Source organism: Anas platyrhynchos, chromosome 2 (genome assembly GCF_047663525.1).
Source record: "Anas platyrhynchos isolate ZD024472 breed Pekin duck chromosome 2, IASCAAS_PekinDuck_T2T, whole genome shotgun sequence".
In the NCBI taxonomy this organism is placed as follows: domain Eukaryota; kingdom Metazoa; phylum Chordata; class Aves; order Anseriformes; family Anatidae; genus Anas; species Anas platyrhynchos.
In genome coordinates this window covers 21,875,795-21,897,673 of record NC_092588.1, presented here as the reverse complement: position 1 = coordinate 21,897,673, position 21,879 = coordinate 21,875,795, and the positions used below count along the sequence as shown (strand labels likewise).

Genomic DNA, 21,879 nt, shown 5'->3' with positions numbered 1-21,879 from the left:
CATCAAATACCATTTGGATGCAGTTTAGTGCTCCAGTAGCCATGTTCCAGATCCTGGGGACAAGGGCACCAAGCGAGGCAGGAGGATCCTAAAGGATCTTAAAGGCTGGGTCTGGCTTCTGACCTGCGGGGAGGATCACGCCCATACTGATCTTTCTGGAGCTGGCCCCATCCCACGGGTGCCTATTCCCAGTTCCTTACTAGATGAGGCCCCATACCTTATTTATCCTACATTTTTTGGTTTACAGCAACATTATACAACATAATGCCAAATAAATACCATACAAGCCTAAGATTTTTATTTTTTAAACGAGACTAATGGCTTCAAAGCCATTAGCAAATCAATCTTTGGAGAACTCCTGTGAAGTCATCATAATAATTCTGCAATGAAAAAATATTTCTCCTAATTTACAGGATGGGAAACAGATGCTAAGGCCAAATCTGTCCCCTACAATAAGCTAATGCAGGCTGCAAAGTTGTGAGGCTGTTTTGTGTCTTTATAGGATTGTATAGGTTCAAAGCTTCTGTTAAGCACTGACAGTGCTGGCTACTTCTAAATCAACCCCTTAACATCTGGAGAAGGGCACAAAGGAAAAGAAACACCCAAGAAGTCCCTAATAAGGGCCTTGCCCAACACCACACACACAACTCTACAAACGAGGCCACCGCAGACCACTCACTCCAGCATTTCCTAACCTAAGCTTACACCGCAGCGCTCTCCAAAATATGTAGCTGGTTTCTATCATGATTTAAGCATCAACAATACATTTTCCTCTGGTTCGGGCATAAATATGTTCTCTTATATGAATTTTATGCCGTTCAGTAATGTGCAGACACCACGAGAGAAGACTTAGCTAGCATTAACTAGAATTAGTTTCTCTTTGGGACTTCTATCCCCACATCACATTTGATTAACGTTCACCGATGGGTTTCTAAAGAGGAAAACAAACCTGTAAGAACACCTTCCCCTCAGACAGACTGCTGAAGTAGGGGCCATAGAGAAGAAAACACAAGGAACCACGAGATAAATCCACACTCCTGCTGCAGCAGACACAGGGTTTAAGGGGTTAGATGTGAAATACACAGAAACGTAGGTGCCACAGCAACTGGTCTTTAAAGCAAATGCTCTGAACAGTTTTCTAAAAAGCTGCCATCATTTGCAAGCTCTCACAGGCACCCAACAGAGATGGAGCAAGGCTTCTGGTTAAGAAAGCGCCAGCCACCTCTGCTCCAGAACACAGACACCACAGCTCCACCAGGGCAGCTGCAAGGGATTAGATTCGTAATCATGAAGAAACCTTCCCTCTGTGTTCTCAGAGACAATGATTGGGTGGGGTTTTATGTTCGTTTTCATGTTTTGTGGCTCAACCTGGATATAAGTTTCAGATCATTTATATTTTGAAAGAAATTGAATCAAAAGCCTGCCTTTACGATGTCAAGTATTAAAGGATCTTAATCATAGGAGATACTGATAGTCCCAAATATTGGGACATACACTCCTAAGAAGATGAATTCCTTGTTCCTTACTTCACGCCAGCAGCCTCAATCAATCTGGAAGGCCTACCAAGGCCACGCCGAGCATCACACACGTGTGAGCGTGGCTTTCCCCGGGCAGTTTAAATTCTAAAAATAAAGCACGGAGAGAAAAGGAAGCCTCACTCTTGTTTCACAGATAGGGGGCTGAGGCAGACAGATACCGGGACTTGCCAAGCTCTCACGCTGTCTATGGGGCAGGGGAGAACGTGACTTATCTCGCAGCCAGTTGGGGATCACATGAACTGTCAGCCTCCTGCGTCGGAGCCACCCAGCGCTAAGCATGAAGCCACAGAAACTTCACGACGTGCACTCAGCTGCCTGTAACTCTGGGCGTGTAGCACAGCGCTCTGGCCTCTCATCACCATGGCTATCTTCAACAACATTTATGAATCCCGTCGCCCTTTGGAGCAGAAATAAGGCATGTTTTTTTCCTTCCCCATACTTAGCCACACCGCCTCTCTCAACTATCCACAGTAGGAAGATTGTGTCTCCTTTTTTTAATCAACTGCTAATTTTACAGTATAACCTCTTCCATGTGACTGACATCACTGAAGAAAGAGCCCTGAAGTTTTTCTCTGCCCAGCAGAAGATGCGGTCCATACTGGTGGCCTGGAGGCATTTTGTGCCATTCAGGAGCACGCCTTCCCCATCCTTCGGGGATCCACACATCTAAAAAGGCAAATACTTGATGAAAAAGGGCAAAGCACTTAACGAAATTTCCACTACTAACATCACACACTGTAACAGAAAAATGTGGATACTTCTAGATGAAATTATCTATAGTTAAGAACCTAATAAAACCTTACCAACACACAGAAGTGCTCACCTGGAAGAAGAATTTACAAGCTTGAAGGCCTTGCTTTTGCTTCCCCAAAGAGAAGCATTCTTCAACCGAGAAATAAGAACATGTACAAGACGACCACGCCTGCTATGCTATCAAACTAATTCTGAAATACAAGTTTGAAAAGGATTTAAATACTAGACGACTGTAATCCCAAATTTAATTTAAAAGGCCATTTAAACAATTACTTTATTTGATTACGTTTTCTAAAAGAAGCTGCAAACTTCCATCTGCCTCTTAATTCATAAATTTGTGAATTACAGGATGAGCTACAACATCATGAGAAATACCCTGCTGGAAGTGTTTATCTTTTCCAGGCATTTGCTTGAGAGAAATGGGATTTAGCTCTTATGGAAGACATACTCTTTCACTACCCCTTTAACATAAAAATTGCATTTAATAGAATCTATCTTTTATTCAGGCATTATAAATCTTATGAAAATGTGCCAACACCTTACAATTTTAATACATTTCAGGGTATCAGTAACCATGACAAAAGGTACACTGCCAGTTGAACATCCACCTGCATTCCTGCCCTCAGACTTGCCAGGGACACAAGCAGTTACCCTGAGCTCACGTGGACAGGATCCTGCCTCCAGCGCACACAGGAAGGGCTCCACGGTGGAGATGAAAGGTGCAAGAAGTTTCCCACTGGGCCCATGCCCTAAACGTGAACTCTCATCAGGCTACTTTCAAATCCAAAACTCAGGCTTATCTCCCTGCCAGTAGGTTCTAGCATTTTCCATCATTAACTTGGTATATTGTTATCCGTTTAAATATCAAATCTCTCTTTGCTGCGAATCCTCAGCAAGTTCTATGGTAACAAGCTCAACAGGCTCATGAAACCTGGCTTAAAAAGAGATTACTCCTTTAAAACCAGGCCTTAATTTGCATCTGATTTTACCGAGCATCTCCTTGCTCTCGTGTGAGAGAAGAGGAGGAGTTCTACCCTACCTTCATCTTTCCCCTACCTGAGCAGGGTCACCACCTCCATCACATCCGGATCCTTGGGGCAGCTGGGGAAGGAAACGCATGAGCAGGGACTGAGGAAGACCTGCATCAACCTTTGCACCAGTTACAGCTAGGCACAGCCACTTGTGATAGAGTAAGTTACACATTTTCTCGATTTACAAACAAACAGTTGAAGGATACTTGTTTCTGCTTTTGTCAGTACATTAGCAGAAAAACAGGAAATGAATCAGACTGAAATAATAAACCTTGAGAAGAAACGCCATGAAATTTTTCGGTATTGCATCTTTTATTTTTTTTCTCTTTAAAGTGACAGAAGCTTAGACATATTGATCTCTATCACATCAAGATTTCAATAGATAATATCATAGCTATACAGAGTTCAGTTAAGGAAAATAAATTAGGGTCTTTTCCTTTGCTATGGCGTATGACAGGTTATTTTCCACAGTTTCGGGTGCTTCGCATTTTCAGGTGGATAGTGGATAAATGGAATTCAAGTGATCCACATCTAAGTGCACTGACTGATAAAACATTAGCCAAGATAAGAAAAAATGGTGTGCTGCCAAATAAACATCAGTGCCAAAGTACAGTGAACCCTCGGTTTCTTTCCAGCTTAGCCACACAGTAGGCTGATTTCTGGCTTCATTTGGAACAACTCTAGGCCTCTGTTTTATAGATACGCCGTTGATACTGCATTTACATTCCACTAAAACTTCCTCCATTTATTATATATGCAGTCAGCTTTCCCTCAGTTAAAATCTCACCATTGTGCAACAGATTAAAACATTAAGAACCAGCTATTTAGGGAATTACTGCTCTTAAAGCCTTCATATTCTTTTAATGTATTGGATTTAAATGAATTATTGCAACAGAAAGATGCTCAAGGTGTTCCTCCCCGCATCACAAGGAGAGTAAACTTGATTAATCTGATGATACAGCAGTATCTAGGATCAAATCTAGTTATCACATTGTTTTATTTTAGTCAAAGAACATTTTACTTACTGCTACAAACACTGTAAAGACAGCACCATCAAGGGATGCAAGCAGATTTTGATCCTCCCAAGGCAAACTGTTCTGTTTAAATTATAAAGCCACATCTGTACAGTGCAAAACAGAATTAAGACAACAAGTGTTGCAAAAGCAGAAAAAGTAGGAGATAATTTTGCCCGGAGAACTATTTATTACTGGCAATGCACCTGAAGGAAACCAACAGCTGAACTCTCAGACATCAGCTGCCTTCTCAGGAGCTTCAATTAAAAAGGGGGCAGACTGCATAATTGACAAGATAAATATTACTCCTTCTGTAATTAGAGTAATAATAATTGGAATATTAATTCTAATATTACTGTCTTCTGTAATTAGTTCCAAGGAAAACACGGCTTTTCACTTTTGCACAGGCAAAATGAGAAGTTTTTAACTCTTGTTCCTTCCATGATTTCAATTTATGCAAGATTTCTTCTGGCAATTTTTTTTTTTCTCCCCCCCTAAGCCTAAAAGGAAGCCAGCAGCTCCCAAACACCTCCTGGATGCTCTCTCTTACACGTGCAAGCCCCATTCCTATGGTTGCTTTTATTCAATGCTGTAATGACTGTCCCCAGTAACTTCATTTCACAATTTATTTTTCTTTGGTAACGCCTGTATCTAATCCAGCTGCTCATTTCTGTTTCCAAACCACTAACCTGAATAGAGCAGCTTTGAAAATGACTAAACAAAATATTCAGGAATTAACGTAAGTGCCTTCAATGAACTTTAAGTGATAAATTACAATGACAACAAAAATTAACTTCAAGTTCTGAAATCACTTTTCCATGCAAGTGCAAAGTCCTTTCAGCCTTGAGGGCCGTCTCTTCCCATTTCCCCATCTCTTGAACAAGAGCAGCAAAAATCAAGGAGATAACAAAAAAAGAGATGTTAAATGTTTCCTTCCACAAAATAAAAAAATAAATAAAATGACAGTCAAAAGCCAAAGTATTTCAACTCAGGATGTCACAGGACATTTTGACAGCTAACTGCATATACAGAGGAAGAACAGAGCCAGGCGAGAAGCCCAGCTAGATACCAGAGCAATCACTTGAATTTCAACTTTGGACTAAAGTACTTTTCTCCCCCAATAATCATAACTAGTTGTCAGGGAAAAAAATGAACAAAATTGTCCTGACCAGGTATGGCTTTTGTCTTATTTATAAGATTTACAGCAATCTGACATTGTATTTTTTTTTCCTTCTTTTGCTGAAGCATTATTAAGCCTGTGGTAATATCCCCTCGGAGCACAATGGATATGTTTCAGCTGAAATTAATATTTCTTTTAGCAATTTAATCTCAGGCTGCAAGGTCTTTGCTGGCCACATGGCTGATGAACCAAGCCCAATGCAGAACTTCTCTCTGGGTGAGTGGATGGAGCACATTCCCTTGGGTTTGTTTTAAAGGTGGAGGGGGAAATTGCCTTCTTGTCAAGCACCAGAGATTGGCTGCATGAAGGAGCTGGGATACAGCAGAAGTATCTTGGTACTCTGATTATTATTAATTACGAAGATTTACACAACCAGCACACATTGCCCAGGTAAGCACAGGCATACCAGTCACCACACTTGGCTCAGAGGTGAATTCCCTTTGTTTTCCTTTACACCATGGGGTGAAGCAACTCCCTGCTATTTCCATATTCCCCTCTGATTACACCTAACATCTAGAATAGCCCAAACTTTAAAAAAAAAAAAAAGATCCAAGTAATCAAATTAAAGAAAAATAATTTACAATATTAAAGAAAAATATTGTAATAGCAACCCAATTACTTGAAATAATTGTTTTTAGCCTACATCTATTTTTCCTCATTATTTTAAATGCCTCAGAAACATCTCAGTTAGCTATAAAGTACAGTTTGTTATCATAACTGGCAAGAAGTAAAGTTTTTATAAACTGATGCTTTGGTGCCAGATGCTCCAACAATTTAAAGTGTGGGCCTTTTCTGAAGAGGAGTATTTGCACACACAAATGTTTCTGTGAGGAATGCAAGCTTGTTCAGATCTAGCACAAGGTTGTTAACAACGTTCAACTAAATATATAACCTTGCAGTTACAGCTTTATGCCATATAAAGACATATTATTTCAGTTTTCTAGCAGATTTTTTTTTCTTTAAAAAAAATCCTGCCCCAAATACTAAATTTATAATACAGGATGCAAAGCAATCCTTTACTATGATGCAAGCACACTAACCTATTTGTAAACAAGCTCATGAAGAAAAGCTTCCTTCAGAAAAAGGCATTAAAGTGCCTTTATTGAAGTTGTGCTGTGCCCTGATTAAAGCAAGAGGAAGCCAGATCATCTACAGAGCTAGAGAGAGCATTTTGTACATGAAACATAGCCCTTCTATTCATATGTAATTCATACCAGGGCTGGCTTGCCAAGAAGAATAAAATATATTGCTAATCATGAACTTGGAAAATGTTTCTCTGAAGCGAACAAAAAACTGCTCTGAAGCACTGCTGAACTGGTAGAAATCTTAGAAATTGTGTTCTTTCCCGCAGGTTGGTGTAAGCGTTACATTGCATTAGAAGAGCACGCTCTTATAAATCTGGTAACAGACCAAAGCAAAAAAATAAATAAATAAACCCAAGCTTTAAAAAAAATGTTAAACATACACTTATAAACACCGCAAAAATATACATACTCCAGGTGAGAAGTAGCCCTTACAGGCTGGATTTGCTAAAGAAACGAACTAATGAAATCCTAGAACAGATTGAGGAGTATTGAGTATTTTAGCAATAAGAGTAGTGAAAACAAATGGGTGTCCAATACTTAAACTTTTGATCTGTGTTTATACAGAAGCTTATCTGAAGATTTGCTATCTGCACACATCCTAATTAAGCCACCTCCACCAGTAAAATCTATTATGTTTTAATCATATTCCTCAAGTAACATCCTGGTCAAGAAGAGCATGAGAACAGATGTTACCTGGTCTATTTTTGGGACACTCCAGGTAAGCAGTCATTGAAGAAGACAAGACACTGTCCTACAGCATTACTGCAGAAATACTTAGCTGCAGACTCTTCTCAACAAGAGCCTATCTTCAAAGAGAACTTATCTTTTTACATCACCATAATAAAGATATGCAGCAGATGAGAATAAATCCAATCTTTTCCAGCACTCATTTAGACATCCCACACTACTTCTTCTCCTGCAAAAGACCCAAGATGAAAATCCCTGTAGACATGGGTAGAAAAAAAATACCAAGGTAAGGTATGTTTGGTTTTTATTCATTTAAGAAAGGAAAGTGAAGTTATTTCACTTTTGAAGGAAGTTCTTTGAAGTCGGGAGCTTCACTGTTTATTTGAAACCATTTATTTCCTCCTGCAGTTCCAAAGAAAATAGTTACGCAAATACATTAGAGGAAGCAGGTGTATAATCTCATTTAAAAGCTATTTAAGTCTGTTACAAAGGAACCTTATTTCAGCACAGGAGATCTTTTAAACATTTCCTTAAGTTACTTGCTAGGATGTAGAATTGAATACTTGCCTTACTACTTTACAAAAGGAAAGCAGCCATAGAGTATTCCACAGAACTAGCAAGAGCTGCTCTGTGACCCAGAACGGGAACTAAAATGGCCAAATTGCCAGGAAAACTCCAGCATCACTTCAGGTTGCGGATATACAAAGACAATTCTGAATATCACAATTCAGTGGTAAAGTACCTAGAGACACGACAGTTAAAAAATAAATCAAACTTTACGCAAGGCTGCAGTAATTCAATAGAACTCTGGCTGATACCACACCATTTGTTTTCATCGTTCCCTCAGTTTTGGTTCAGATTTAATTGTTTTCTTCTAAGTCAGTTACTTCAAGTTACAGTAATATCTGGAGTTATTAAAGACTAATTAAGACCTGTGTAACTTTAAGAAAGGTATTTCTGCAGCGGAAAAAAGTACTTGAACAAAAAAACTCTAGTAACATACAGAGTTCGGCAGCTTGCAGATTTTTATATTTTAACAGGATTTCCTCCAAAAATTAAGTTTCTTTTAATAGAAGTTCCTCCAGCAACTCAGTGTGTACAGACACAGGGCTGACAAGTGCTACAGGACTAGAGATGGGAAGTTTCTTCCTTGCACTTTAATATATCACGTACTAAAGGGCTACATCTCTTCCTAGGTCACTAGGAAGATGCTCTGGCATAGAAGGGCTGTATTCCCAGAAAGCTTCACTATGTAATTTGTGACTGCTACAGATGAAGCCCCTACTGAAGTAGCTTAAAAACTGTGAATTAGGGCATGTAGTTGTCCACTCTGTCTCTGCTGTGTGTTAACCCAGCCCACAGCAGATACCCAGAACGCTAAAGACACCTCACCCCCTTCAGAGCAAAGCTCGATGTTCTGTTTAAACTGCCTAAAAGCCAGCTTTAAACTAAATTCCAAGATCTGAGCTGAAGCAGGGGTATGCATTTCATAATATTGATGGCCATAGGTAAGTAAATTCCAAGAGGAGGACAGCAATAAATAGGAAGGTGGCAACAGGTTTAACATTTTAAACCACTGAGGCTATTTGCTAAATTAATAGCGTCCTTATGACCAGCACCTAAGCTTCTAAATTATCACGCTACGCTATTTTGTGGGATTAACTCCCCCTAATCAACAGTTTCTTAGACCTTACTCGGCAGGCCAGACGCGAGCAGCACATAAAAAAAGAGTAGAGCAGTCCTACATACACAGCAGCAGGCTTAAAGCAAGGATGGATATAGCACCTCCTGGTTAAACAGCAGATGTTCTGGGGGAGGAGAATGTAAGCAGACAGTCAGATTAAGGCAAAATGGAAAAATATAACTATGCTATTGAAAACACAAACCAAAGTAATACAAAGTTGAATGCATTGTGCCTCGCCTCGTTTTTACAGTTTGGTATGTCATTTATCTCAAAAAATGATGATTTATTGTCAGAAGAAAGGGCAGTTAGTCTATTATGACAACTGCTTGACATGTCCCATTGTTACATCCCATTTCCAAATCTGCTTGAAGTCTTCTCAAGCAAAATGGGCTGAAAAGTTATACACCAAGATCTTCAGTGGTTGTTTAAACCAAGCTGCTTATGCCAACTCAAAAAATCCAAGACTTTAAATGAAGAAAGTCATCCTAGGAATGAAAATAAATCCAAAACTTGAAGTATTTCCTCTAGAAAGGTTTAGCACCAGCTTGCTTTGAGACTGGGATGTGGATTCTGACCTGCGTATCTAGGACGTACATTTTATCAGCCCTGTGGCAATGTCAATATTGTCATTCTTTCAAGTTTTTGGGAACCAGAGAGGAATGCAGAGTTTCCAACAAACAGCATGTGTTTTGGCTGCAAAAAGATCTGTCCTGAACTTGATCCAGGCTTGAACTGGGCAGGATCTTCCTTTCATTTCCAGGTGCACAATATATAAGCCAAGGTACCCCAAAATAAAGCTAAGAGGTTGCCTTACTCTTTCCAAGATCACACTACAAAGTAATGGCACTGCAAGACCCTATAACCAAATTTGGAGGGGACAGGATTAAATTTGTGAGAAAGGGAAGAAAAAGAGTAGATGAAAGCAAGAGTGGATGTAGTCCAAGCTTCCCTCGTCAGTCCTGAGGACTAAGAACCTGATTTAAGATTAGCCCTGCTTCGAGCAGGGGCTGGACTGGATGCACTCCAAAGCTCCCTCTCAACCCAAATCAAGCTTAGACTTGGACACAGGGCTTGGGTGACGGAATTTAAGTGTCATCAGAGCCTGCTGCAGAAAAATAAAAGAAAAATGGGAATCACAGAGTGAGGAGTTGTTCAGAGAAGTAATCTGGGAACTCGTAGCACAAGTAATTGAGACAATATATCTCCTGAAAAAAACAGCGAGGCAGGGGAACTGACTGATCACAAACACTAGAGGAAAATGAGCTAACAAGGACGGGGCCCTGATAACACAGAGACCCTACAAAGAGCAGCAGAACTGGGAGAGCTGACAGAGGGAGCGCTGCCAACCAGCAGGAAAGAAAGACATCAAATTAGGTATTGAAAGGGTATGAATTTAAATTGGCTAAGAATCATCTTAACAAAGATCATAACTGACTAAATAAGAATAGGATTTGGATACAACACTTAAGCAGGCAGAAAGCAAAAGGTACATTGGTGGTGACAAGAAAAAAAAAAAAAAAAAAGCAGCAGCAGAAGAGGCTTGTGCTGTCAAAGCATGCCTTCCTCCACAGCTTGTCCTCCAGAGCCTGAAGAGATCCATAAAACCCTCTGCATAAGCACATGGATCATACTGTCTCGGGCTGATCCCTGTAAAGCATGACAGAGTATTATTAGACACCACAAGCTCAAATAGCAGAGGTCTGCCTAGCGAGTAGGTCCAAACCTGCTGGTAGGATTGCAATTATTATTTTTAACAGCTAGGAAACAGCACACAAACTGCATGAGAAATAATAGCAGGGATTAAATCCGCTTGCTCGGTGCAGTTTGGAAATGAATTATGAGGGCTTAAATGCGTGGCTTTTACCTCTTTCATCCCTGTAGAATCTTTGCCAGATTCATTATTGCCAGGTCACTATTCAGTATTTTGTTTGTCCTTACTGATCACGCCTCTTATCTTAAAAAAATAGAAGAATACTGAATATAATGCTGCACTGTAAAAAGGAACTGATTTCCTGCAGCCCACCAATATGTTAATATTGCTGAAATAGTAAAATACCATATTCAGCCCTCTGAAGCAGCATGGGTTTCCCTGTTAACAGATATGATATTAAAGCAGATGGAACTGTTGGCCAGCCTCGGGTGCCTGATCTGAGATACCCTAGAAGGTAATTCCTTTCACACTGTTATACATCAAATTCTGTGTCCAAAGATATCTGCAGTATCAAAGGGGTAAACATGCAAAAAAAACACAAGAAATACCACTAAACGTTGACCTATGAGAAAACAGATCACATCAACTGTAAAGTAGGGAAAGGATGGGATGTAATATGCACAGCCATTATTCACATGCCTTAACTGGGGAAAATGAAAATAATTTCAGTCTTCTGGTTTATTTGCGTTACATCTCCCAACTCAAGGAAAACAACTGCCCAGGAGATGAGGTTTACTGCTGCCCAACCTAGACTGACTATCCAGTAGACAGAAAGTGTCTCTGGGGGGAAAAGAGAAACCAAAAAGCCACAGCATAACTGAGAACTACTATTTAATAAGGGTAGGCATAAAAGTTGATCAAGGTATGGCTGCTTCTTCAACCTTAGTTCTGGTATTTCTCAACTTTGGAGAATTCACCCTGAAACCTTAACATGACAAACTACATGCAATGGGCAGAATCGATTTCACTTTGCTGACGTGCAATCCTTTACCATTACTAAAAGAGGGCAAAGAAGAGCAATCGAATCACTGCAGAAGCCGTACCCACCTGTTTCTAGTATTTCTAGTGCACTCATAATCATGGTTTCTCAGCAATGAAGTTAAACTACCTCATCCTGAAGGCACTCTCCCCGTCTTCATCACCCCAAAAATACAGGGTTTTTGCATTCTATACACTGTTAAAAGCTGAGCCATCCTGCACCCACTAAATACACTATTTTGCAGAATGCCCATTAAAGAAGTTAAAACTACACTAAGAATATACATTTAGACAATACTTAAGGTTTTATTTCATCACCAAATATTCCAAAAACACTCACGTTCTGGTTACTACCTTGTCTGCTGTAATACTGTAGAACCAAGGCACACACTTCTGCGAGTTCAACTTTAAAGGTGAGCAGTTCTAAATTCAAAGGAGCTATTTTTTTTATACAGAGTACTTGGAACCTATGTCACTTAAAAAAAAAAAAAAAAAAAAGAGAGATAAAAGCATCAATCTACTTTCCATAAACTGTTGCATTTTTGTTCGCTATATTGCCAACTCCCTCCTTTTCAAGTTCTGATTTGTCCCTCTTGTGAATGATTTCTAGCACAATAAAGCCAGTCATTCTCTGCCTGCTCCTACTGCAGTGCGTTTTCCTGGACTTCAGAACAGCAATCATATCAAACTACATGTTCCCTGTTATTTACTTTCAACCACCAGAGGTGAACAAAAGCACATTTACATTAGGTTAAAGAGGATCTGCTCCACAAACGCAGCATATTGTGGCTTCATATTAATTGTGCACGTATCATTTTCGGTATTATGGCTTTGAAAAGACACAGTGCAAATATTCCCAGTTTGATAATTTCCAAGTCGCAGTTTCAATCTGAATTATTTATTACCCTTAAAAAAGAAAGGTAATATTGAGATAATATTGATACCTTTGAGATAACAAAAAGGATATGGATTAATTACACTGCCCTAAAAAAAATAGATCACGCCTTAGAAACAAAACAGAGGGAAAAGCTACAACGAAAAGAAAACTGTGTCACTGCTCATACTTCACCCAAACAACACTTCTTAGTCTAGATCTAGCCACAAGATTATGTTGATTAGGGCAGAGTGTAGGAGGTGGGAAGAAACCATTTTCACTGCTTACTCTGTTTGAGAGTCGCAATACTGCTGGGCAGGACTTCACCGGGTGCTTTTATTTCTTAAACTGTGCCCCCAGTACATAACACCTCCTCGTGAAGCTTCAATTCAGCAGCAAGAGATAAGGTGTATGATGTGCCAGATAAACTTAGCTACTAACTACATTAACACTGAAAACAGGGGAGCTTGTTCTTCCTTTTCCAGACATGCAGGCAGCATGTAATCCCAATCATCTGAATTCTTGCAAGGCAGGATCCTTCTCTTTGTTTATCCTTGTTCTCTTTTCTTTAGTTAGTTAATCCATTGCCTAATTTATCGTGGAATCATCTTTAATTGTTAATAATGGAAAGACTCGGGACTCCTCTGCTGGGCTTACAAGACTCTCTTCTATTCTTACCCTAGCTGAATTTCTGCCTGGTGTCAGGTCACAGAAAGCAAAGCCTACTTTTCTGCAACTACCCACCACAGACAAAGCCCAAACAAAAGTGTACAGCCACTTAAAGGGGAAAAAAACACAGCAAACAGGAACGGGAAGAATGAAAGGGGAAAAATAATTATTCAGGTAGGAACTGAAGGAGGAAAATACTTTTGGTTGCTAGACACAAAAACAAACTCCAAATGGAGGTGGTTTAAAACTATGGTGTTGCAAAATTAAGACAACAGAGTAAGCACGGTATCTTTGCAGATTTTTTTCTCTATGCTGTCCCACACAGACCACAGAATCTTACACAGCAGGAAAGCAATAGTCTGGCTTCACAGGCTACAAGCACTGAAGATCCCCTTGCTTAAAAAGGACCTCGAAGTTTGATACCTCCATCTCTGACCCTGAGTAAAAGGGCTCCTGGTCTCCCAAGATGTATTTTTAGCAGCGTCATATAAAAGCAAAGCTTGACACCTTTCTTTGAAGATACAGAATGAAATCAAACCAAACTATTAGATGCAGCTTTACAGGTAAAATGAAACTGAGAAGGAAACTGCTCTTCTTGTGAAACTGCAGCAAGGTCTTCAATTCAGCAAAAAGAGTAAATTTAAGACCTTAATCTGTTTATTTTTTTGACTAAAAATAGAAGAATGTAAAGTAAGAACACCATAAGGATGTACAACAGAAATTTTTGTGAGAAAAATTGTTTTTCTAGTAACACAGCCCAAGAAGAAGCCCTTAACCCTGACTACGCTTCATTTGGAAAACATTTCTTTGCATTAATCACCTTATTAGATTGCCCGCCATGGAAACTTGAAAGGTAGGCCCGAATTACGATACTTCCCAACCGCTGCCCAGATGGAAAAGTTTCTCAGCAGGCTTCACTCCAACTCCCTTGCTAGTTGGGTGGTCTCACTACAGCTATTACTTATTCCCATCTGATTGTTCTTCCACTGTTCAGTGTTTGAGGGACAGCTGGAAGCTCACAACATAAACGATTTTGATGTGTAGGAGAAAACACAAGAAGTATGCTGCGTCCACCACCCTCTGTCAGCATCTTCACTTCATACACAGCCCCCTTACAGATTTTCACTTAATACTTGAATAAAACATTTACCGTCAAGGTACAATTAAATCTCAAGATGAGAAAAAGCTGCAGCACGGAATCTGGACTGAGCATATGGCGCCAATTTCCAGGTCACGAGAAGCCCAAAGCAATGGCAGAAAAGCAGTCATCAGCTATCTAACCTAGACTAGAATAAAAGCCTTTTACTTCCTAAAAAAATATATATATATAAAAATATTTCTTCCTGAGACTGATTTCTGAACGATGATACTGCAGAAATTCTGCCAAAATATCCCTCCCCTTGACCAGTTTCGCTGAAATATCCAGTCAGTTCTGCGTACTATGTGCTTCCAGCAAAGGAAATGGCCAGATGACACATTCAGGCATATCATCACCAAGTCTTTTCCTCTGGAACACAGCCACCATGGTGCCAAGACTCTTACTTGCCCCTAAGAGCAGACAGCTAACAAAGTGAATTTATGTATATGAACACATTTATATATGTATGTATAGACATGCATGTATAAATACGTATAAAATAAAAAACAAGGTGCAGCAGCACTGATGCTGTGATGCCCTCATGCCAAAAATGCCAGCCAGGTAGCACCAGAAAGCCCCCACAGCTCAGGCAGGATCTTCAGTCTCACCTCAGCCTCCACCATGCAGCAGATCCCCGAGGTGCAGGACTGCATAGCACTCCCTACAAACCCTTTCTGGAAAACATGCGAGGTAAATCTGTCTCAGCAGAAGCCTCTCTCCAAACAGTATAACTGGAACTCCTACAGATTAAGCATGTTCAGATAAAAATAGAGCTTGATTAACTTGACGTGGCTTGCACAGTTTGATTTTCTGTGAGAAACCCGAACGTTAAGCGACAAACTTAAAATTGATATTTTTGTTTACTGAGAATATGCAGCATCGATGAATCTCAATGAGAACAAAGCAACGTAATTCTTATGGCAGACAGCGTGTCCAGAGCCATTCCTCTTGCTGAAGCAGCTCTTTATTCAATAAATGGAAAAACTGAAGGGGACAGCCAGGGGCTCCAATTTAGAATAAGAGCTCTAATCTGCCTTATGGGAGCAGCTACAGGACCTATGGAAAAATGTTTGTTTAACAGTAATTTATCTCAACTATAAATGGAAACAGAACTGACATAGTTCCACAACGACAGTTTGTGTTGAACAATAACAGGATACTTGCATTAGCAGAGCAGTGCTTCACTTAGGAAGCACACACACACACAAAAAAGAAAAACAAGTGACTATACCAAATTAAATTGGTACAAGCACTTCTTTCAGCAAGATACCTTTCAAATGCTTTCACAGAATCACAGAATGGTTTGGGTTGGAAGGGACCTTGAAGATCATCTGATTCCAGCCCCCTGCCATGGGCAGGGACACCTCCCCCCAGCCCAGGTTGCCCAAAGCCCCATCCAGCCTGGCCTTGAGCACCTCCAGGGATGGGGCATCCACAGCTTCTCTGGGCACCCTCACAGTAAAGAATTTATTCTTAATACATAACCTAAATCTACTTTATTCCTACCATTCCCCCTTGCCCTATCCCTACACCCCCTGACACAGAGTCCCTCCCCACCTGTCCTGCAGCCCCCTTTAGGCACTGGCAGGCCACTGTAAGCTCTGCCCGGGGCCTTCTCTTCTCCAGGCCGAACACCCCCAGCTCCCTCAGCCTGTCTGCACAGGAGAGGGGCTCCAGTGGTGCTCTACCACCTTGCTGAAGACATGATTAGAAGATATGCTGGCCTCTAAAGAAAGGAAGTTTTAATGCCTGAGGAAACACCTGTGTATATGTGACTTTTTTTTTTTTTTTTAAATCTCATTTCATTAGATCTCTTTGCTTGGTTGCTTTAGGTTAAAGCAGGTCTTAGGTCAGCTTTTCAGTCTGTTGCAATATACCTAGAAGTGCAAGGAACCTGCTAGAAACTCATCCTTCAGAAAAAAAATATTCTTCTATAGCTATGCTCACCTCGTAAAGGCAATTGTGGTTGCAGTGCATAGACTACCTGTTCAGCAAGATGCTAGGAGTCATCCAGCAGATGGCTGACTTCAATCCACAGGTTAAGAGTGGAAAGCCTATTGTAATTCTTACTCTGCAAAAGAGTAATATAAGCACTCCTACTTTTTTTTCCATTCTATGGATAAACCTCCAGGTAGGCTTAAAGCTTCTTGTAGATGAACTTCCACAAAAGTCAAGCAGAACAGAGTCAAAGCCCTCCTTGCTTGTCTTAATGAGGAAAGAGTGATACCACAAACGACATCTTACTGCTCAGCTGTGGGGCTTCCTTCTTCTCTCAACTCCATCTTTTAAGAATTCAAACTAATGTAAGTCATGCATACAATAAAAACCATGTTGTTAAGGCCTGTAATATTCAGTCCCACATAACATTTACAGTTCTTTTTAGGTATCATTGCCATGTTTTGGATCCTTGAGCCAGTACACTGAGCCCACTGCACTAAGGGAAGCGAGCCACACATGCCAGGGAAGTCCCAGCAATCAAAACCAAGGTGAAACAGCTCTGCAGTGCCTGAAAACTGCCAGAAACGTACATGAAACAAACAGAGATCACTGAAGGAAGAAGACTAAGCCTTCTTAGCACTCAGATGATGAAAGTCTCTACCACTGATCTTATCAACTAAAGAAAATATCCTTACGAGGAAGCCTTGGATAACAAGGTGAGAGTCAATTTCTCAGAAGTTTGGAATAAATCTGTCAATTGGTAAGTATCAGCAGAAGACCTGAGACCAAGTAAGTTAGAAAACACTGAGAATAAATAAGAGTGACTGAAGTAATCTTCTGAAATAACCTTTTAATGAAAAGGTACGAGGAAGAGACTGAAATTCTACTCTGAACAGAAAGAAAACACATGGAAGTCTGGTTGGGGCTGGATTCCTTAGTTCAAGCTGAAGTCATTTATTTGGAGTTTTCTTTCTTCCTGAGGTAAAGTAGAACACAGAATATCTGAAATCTAACCTATCTACAACACAAAAAAGTTTCAGTTTTCTTTAAGATTATTTCACCAAAGATAAACTACTATAAATCAACTGACATTAGGGTAGATCATGGATAAAACTTCCACTTCAGAGAATCAAAAATGAAAGGAAGTCCCCTCTTGTGAAATCTCAGGAACATTTAAAAAAAAAACAAAAACAATTTCCTAGGAACTGACAGAGCCTCCTTCACATTCACGGGAAAATAAAAAAGAAAAGAAAAACAAAACAAAACAAAAAGTACATTGCTGAAATCAAAGGCCAACACTATTAAAAACAACTGTTTCTCTAAGGCTCAACATAACATTTTACCTTCTTGGTAGAAGTCTACGTCCAGGTGCAATTGAGACGCATCTAGCAACTTTAGATCCAACACCATTCTCACCGTATCTTGAAGCCGAGTTACATGCGCCACTTCTTTCAGCTACACATCTTCCATCAGGTAATGCAGAGGTGACAACGGAAACTTAGGTCTAAGACAAATGCAAAAAGAGAGAAAAATAAAACCTGACATTAACTTTCTTGTGGATAAGCCAGTGTTAAAATGACTATTTTTATTAGTCCTTCCTAGAGCATTTGCTGACCCTACAAATCCGACTGACTCACAACTCAGCTACATGCCAGAAATCACACTAAGAAATGGAAAACCTACAACACGTATCCATCAATTTGTTCCAGTCAGGTATTAAAATTTCTCCCACTAAGCTGGTATGCAGCGTTTAGGTACAATTCAGAAAACAAATCACAAAGCTAATTACGGATGTCTGACCATGGGCCAGAGTAAACTGACCCCATAATAGAGACCACAAGCTTGGCCACAAGCCATCAGACTGTGGCACAGAACAGCGTAGCTGCAGTTCAGAGTTCAAAGACCTTTCTTAGCACTTCCAGGATTCAGAAGTTCTTTGAAAAGATTCAGGCATCCTACTGGAAAGAAAGAAAAGGTATCCTTGTGAACAATCTTTTTAATGAGACCACGTGAAGATCAAAAAAGCCCAGGTAAACGGGAAAAAATAAAAAAGGGAAGGTTAGGAAGAGTCACCTACCCACCTGACAAACTGAAAGTCTAAAGTTTTTGCCATGTTAAACAGTAAAACGCTGTTAATGAATAATTTAAAGAAGAGAAAAAGTTTGCCCATTTTCCATCGGAAGGCTCTGCCCAACTGACAAAAGAATTCAAGGACTTGTGCTCTTTCACAAGTTGAAAATATCCACACAAAACAAGTTGTCCCAACATGTATATTAATACTAACTTGGAATCCCATGGCTAAGGGAGCTTTAATGATTCATTTACTAAGGCAGAGACAAGGATTTGTACACACTACGAAGGTAAACAAATACATCTATCAAGTGCCTTCCTTCCTCCTGAGCCTCAACAAGCGTAATTAAACACAATCTGATGACGGCTCTATGCAGGAACAGCATCGTTTGGCTGCTGGAACTAAGGGGAAGTGGATGGAAGAAAACCGCATATACACATTTCAATTCCCCCTCGTAGAAATTTATGATCTGATGTCCTCAAACTCAAAACGAGCTGACGGCGTGGAGACAAGAGGCAGAATTCAGCATCTGTAAAATGCTGAATTTTATAAAGCACTGCTGAAACTCTGGCATGGTTCAAAAAGCATGCATATGGGAGAGAGGTTTCCTGTAAACCTTTTAGTGAGCTGACCTGAAGAGCAGCATTATTGCCATTACGCCCAAAACTTTCATTTTCATTTTCTGGTCCAAACGGGTCTGGGCTCACGTGCAATTAAAACAAAGTGGTTTCGCAGCTTTCGGAAAGTTTTCAAGTGCAAGCAGAGCAATGTTTACAAGGGAAGTGATGCTAAAACTTCAGAAAGCAGTAAGTGCTGTTACACAACCAGTGCTTCTACGTAGGCAAGCGAATTCCCTGAAGCCGGCAGCTCCCCATGCTCTGGACGTTGAACCGAAAGCCTCCTTTTTCCACCCAGCAACCCCACCACAGCATTTCAGCAGACAGGGGAATGCAGCCCTTGAGCTGACAAAAAACGAAACTCTTTTTCTAAAAAAAAAAAAGTTTGAAAAAAAAAAAAAAACAGCTTTGAAGTAAGAATTACGAAAGCTGGTATTCTGAAGTGAGTTTCTGAGGCTCCTCTGCAGAAGTGAACGCTGCAAGCTCCATTTCCCAACCTGCCCTTTGCCTTTACGAAAAAAAATAAATAAAAAAAAAAAATACTGCTGTCCTCGATGACAACCGAGATAAAGCCCTAATCGCTTCCAACGCCAGCTCCGGTATTTTTTTCTTTTTGACCAGAACCGGGATTTGCTGTGCTCCTCGCAGGGAAACCCAGGCACGTTTCCAGTGAACCCCCCCCCCGGGGGCAGGGAGGCCCCTTCCCCTGTTCTGTGCCCCCCTCCCCTCAGCCTTCCTGCTCACTGTGGGGCACCAGGAGCCCCCCCACACCCTCCTGCAGCCCTTCCTAGAGTCGTTCCCCATTTTTCCCCGTTTTTCGCCGTTTTTCCCCCATCCTCCCGCAGCACGCCGCGCTGCCGCAGGGGGACGGGGGCCAGGAAAGCGCCCCCGCTGCCACCTCCCGTCCCCTCCCCGCACCTCCAGGGGGGTCGAACCGAGGTCCTGACACCCCCCAACCCCCCCGTCTTCCTCCTCCTCCTCCTCTTCCTCCTCCTCGGGGCGGGACAGGCCCCTCGCCCCGCCCGGGGGGGAGACAATGGGCGCGATGACTTCACCCTCCAGCAATGCGAGGGGCAGCGCCCCCCTCTTCCAACCCTCCCCGGACCCCCCAGGACCCCCACAGACCCCTCTCCTCCTCCCACAGGCGGCTCCGCTCCACCTCCCCCCCCCCTTCCCTCATCGCCCCCCTCCGCCACGCTCAGGGCGGCGGCTGCCAGCCCCCGGCGGAGAACCGGGGGCGGAGGGAGGGGGGGGGGGGGGCGCTTCCCCGCCGCCGTGTACCTGCGGGGCGGCGGCAGAAGAAGCCGACCCGGCGCAGGGAGCCTCTCCCCGGGTCCGTGTCTCTGTGTGTGAGGGAGAGGAGGCGAGAGGAGAGAACGGGGCGGCGCTGCCGGGGCCGGCGCTGCCGGGGCCGGCCCTGCCCGCTGAGGGGAGGCGGCGCCGGGGCCGTCGGTTTCCGCGACGCGCTGAGCTCACGCGTATGGCGGCGGCGGCGCCGCCTCGGGGCGGGTCCCGCTCGCCACACAGTCGCCGCCCGCCTCTCGCTGGGGTGTTTGTTCCCCCCCCCTCCCTGCCATGCCTTTATTTAATAAATTATTATTTAACTCCGTGTGGATTTGGTACTCCGTAATGGGTGAAGGTGGCCGGGGGAGAGCGAGGTGTTGAGGCGCTGCGGTGGGGTCGGGCTGCTGGGGGGTGGTGCGGGTGTGGGAATGAGAGAGCAGAGGTTTTGTGCCATGGTGTGGCACTGAATCATAGGATCATTAGGGTTGGAAGAGACCTCCAAGATCACCTGGTCCAACCATCATGCTGCTGCCAATGTCACCCACTGAACCATGTCCCCAAGCACCACGTCCAACCTCTCCTTGAGCACCCCCAGGGACGGTGACTCCACCACCTCCCTCGGCAACCCGTCCCAATGCCTGGCTGCTCTTTCTGAGGAGAAATGTCTCTTCATTTCCAACCTAAACCTCCCCTGGCACAACTTGAAGCCATTCCCTCTAGTCCTATCACTGGTTACCTGTGAGAAGAGGCTGACCCCCAGCTCCCCACAGCTTCCTTTCAGGCAGTTGTAGAGAGCAATAAGGTCTCCCCTGCGCATCCTCTTCCCCAGACTGAACACCTCCAGCTCCCTCAGCCGCTCCTCACAGGACTTGTGCTCCAGGCCCTTCACCAGCTTCGTAGCCCTGCTCTGGACAAGCTCCAGGGCCTCAGTGTCCTTCCTGTAATGAGGGGCCCAAAACTGAACACAGTACCCGAGGTGTGGCATCAGCAGAGCAGAGGAGAATGATCACCTCCCTGGTCCTGCTGGCTACGCTATTACTGATACAAACCAGGATGCCGCTGGCCTTCTTGGCCACCTGGGCACGCTGCCAGCCCATTATCAGGCCACTGGAAAGATAACCCGCCCCAAAACTTTGTCCAGGAGCCCCCCAGCTTTGATTGCATAACCCTGTTCTCCCTTTGCACAACTGCAATCAGCCTCTGGCTTCTGGGTGCTAGGGCGAGAATAATCATAGATTATTATTATTATAAGGGTGCTTGCTGTGCTCGTCTGCCCCTCTCCTGGGTTCCTTTCTCCTTTTGCTGCTGACCTTCCCAACTTTTCTCACAGGACTCCCTATCTGCAATAATACCATAGCTGTCTTTTTTGTTGACCTCCGCTTCAGGGCCAACTCCAAATCACTCTCCTCTGGCATGCTGTAATAATTATTTGCATACGTAGTTATTACAGTGGTCTTAAATCTTGTGCCTTTTGTTTTCTCCAGTTAATCATTTATACTTTCTAATGTCAACTCTGATTTCTCCAGAACTGGAGTTTATCCCCTGGTCATAGATGAACCGTGGTGCTTCCATTAAGCTGGTTTGAAACCTAAAAGCCTAACTCTGGAAATAGTTACCGATTATCCAAC

The 21,879-nt window shown here is 42.3% G+C and overlaps 1 protein-coding gene across 4 annotated transcripts in view; it reads right to left on the bottom strand.

Annotated features, from left to right (window-relative positions):
• Positions 1–20,437, bottom strand: part of RNF19A (ring finger protein 19A, RBR E3 ubiquitin protein ligase) — a 55,541-nt gene extending 35,104 nt beyond the window's left edge. Inside the window, exons 1-2 of one of the 4 annotated variants that reach the window (XM_027452522.3) lie at positions 20,249–20,437; positions 17,623–17,783 (exon numbers count right to left, since the gene is read on the bottom strand). The gene's annotated coding sequence lies outside the window, so the exon portion shown is untranslated. Of the gene's footprint in view, positions 1–17,622; positions 17,784–19,885; positions 19,952–20,248 lie in introns of those variants that run through there. The other 3 variants (XM_027452524.3, XM_027452523.3, XM_072034424.1) reach the window with 3 other exon arrangements.
• Between the last annotated feature and the right edge of the window lie 1,442 nt (positions 20,438–21,879).